The following is a 2,500-nucleotide window of genomic DNA, read 5'->3' as shown; positions in this document are numbered from 1 at the left end:
CATCCGGGAGGAACTCAAAGTAAAGCCGCTGCTCCTTCACATCGAGAGGAGCCAGATGAGGTGGTTCGGGCATCTGGTCAGGATGCCACCCGAACGCCTCCCTAGGGAGGTGTTTAGGGCACGTCCAACCGGTAGGAGGCCACGGGGAAGACCCAGGACACGTTGGGAAGACTATGTCTCCCGGCTGGCCTGGGAACGCCTCGGGATCCCCCGGGAAGAGCTAGACGAAGTGGCTGGGGAGAGGGAAGTCTGGGTTTCCCTGCTTAGGCTGTTGCCCCCGCGACCCGACCTCGGATAAGCGGAAGATGATGGATGGATGGATGTATATATGTACATTTTTTGTGTATATTAATATGTGTGTATATATATGTATATATGTATATACATATATGTGTATATATATGTATATATATGTGTATATATGTATATGTGTGTATATATATGTATATATATATATGTGTGTATATGTATGTGTGTATATATATATATATATATATATATATATATATATATATATGTGTGTATATATGTATATATACACAGTGATCAAAATTATTCAACCCCAACACAATTTTGGTATTTTAGCAAGTTGGACATTTATTCCGTATTTTGTTTATAGTCATATCAAATAAAAATGTGTCAATTAGACAAATGCAACTTAAAATGTAACACCGTATTTTACAAAATACCAAAAAAGGACATTTTTCTTAATATCTCATTGACAAAATTATTCAACCCCTTGAAGATCATAACTCTTAAGAACAGAATTTGAATACGGTATTTTCAATCAGGTGTTGAAAACACCTGTAGATGTGATTAGAACCATAACGAGCAACAATTAAACTGTTTGAAAAAGACTGTGACACTCAGCTTCTTGTAGATGGTCAATGGTGTATTTGCAACATGGTGACGTCCAGGGAGTGGTCAAAGAAATCAAGAGAGGAGGTCAATTCTCTTCATAAGAAAGTTTTCTTGCCCTTATGTGGGCCTACCGAGGATGTCGTGGTGGTTTGTGCAGCCCTTTGAGACACTAGTGATTTAGGGCTATATAAGTAAACATTGATTGATTGATTCATTGATTGAAAGGATATGGATATAAGAAAATAGCAAAGATATTACACATTCCAAGAGACACAGTTGGGAGCATAATTCGCAAGTTTAAAGCTAAAGGCACAGTGGAAACACTACCTGGGCGTGGTAGAAAGAGGATGCTGTGTGCAACTGCTGTCCGGTATTTGAAGCGTACAGTGGTGAAAAACCCCCGGGTAACAGCTGAGGAACTATAACAGGACATTGCAGAGGGGGGAACGCAGGTTCCGTCCCAGACAATAAGGCGTGCACTACGAGATGAAGGCCTCCATGCCAGAACTCCCAGGCGCACCCCACTTCTGACTACCAGGCGCAAGAAAAATGGACTCTAGTATGCCAAAAATCATCTGGACAAACCCCAAAGGTTTTGGGAAACCGTTCTATGGAGTGATGAGACAAAACTGGAAGTGTTTGGGCTTATGAATCAACGTTATGTCTGGAGGAGAAAAAATGAAGCTTACAAAGAGAAGAGCACCTTGCCTACTGTTAAGCATGGTGGGGGGTCAATCATGCTCTGGGGCTGTTTCTCTGCCTCAGGTACCGTAAATCTCCAGCGCGTTCAAGGCATTATGAATTCTATTTCCTACCAAGATATATTCGCTGCAAATGTCATGAAATTAGTGACGAAGCTGAGGCTTGGGAGACGTTGGACCTTCCAACAGGACAACGATCCCAAGCATACCTCCAAATCGACATCAGAGTGGTTGCAGAAGAAGGGCTGGAAGACTCTGGAGTGGCCTTCACAGTCGCCAGACCTAAATCCTATAGAAAACCTGTGGTGGGACTTGAAGAAGGCAGTTGCATCACACAAGCCCAAGAATATGAATGAACTGGAGGTCTTTGCCCAAGAGGAATGGGTTAAAATACCTGTAGATCGTTGCAAGAAGCTTGTGTCCGGTTATGTATCACGTTTGAAGGATGTAATTACTGCCGAAGGGTGTTCTACTAAGTACTAAAGATGCATGTAACTAGGGGGTTGAATAATTTTGTCAATGAGATATTAAGAAAAATGTCCTTTTTTGGTATTTTGTAAAATACAGTGTTAATAACATTTTACAAGACAAGCATATTCTCTTTGTCTGGGTTGAAACAGGCGATATAAAAAATTGACCAATATGAGTTCTCTTTGTTTTGTAAAAGTAACTCACAGAAGAAAAAAGGTCATTTTGTGAAATATATTTAATATTGCGCTTTTCTCTAGGGATTCAAAGCACTTTACATAGTGAAACCCTTTATCTTCATCTTTTTAAGTCACATTTAAACCAGTGTGGGTGGCACTAGGAGCAGGTGGGTAAAGTGTCTTGCCCAAGGACAGTGATTAGGATGGCAGAAGCGGGGATCAAACTGAGGACGCTCAAATTGCAAGTAAAATTGCCACCTTTTTCCTTTTCATATTATGACTTTATTTTTT

The 2,500-nt window shown here is 40.8% G+C and overlaps 1 protein-coding gene across 1 annotated transcript in view; it reads left to right on the top strand.

The window, feature by feature from the left end:
• si:ch211-257p13.3 (kinesin-like protein KIFC3) overlaps window positions 1-2,500 on the top strand; it is a 41,995-nt gene that overhangs the window by 15,732 nt on the left and 23,763 nt on the right. The window lies entirely within an intron of this gene.

The sequence above is a fragment of the Nerophis ophidion genome, linkage group LG11 (genome assembly GCF_033978795.1).
Source record: "Nerophis ophidion isolate RoL-2023_Sa linkage group LG11, RoL_Noph_v1.0, whole genome shotgun sequence".
NCBI lineage: Eukaryota > Metazoa > Chordata > Actinopteri > Syngnathiformes > Syngnathidae > Nerophis > Nerophis ophidion.
This window is presented reverse-complemented; position numbering and strand designations above follow the sequence as displayed.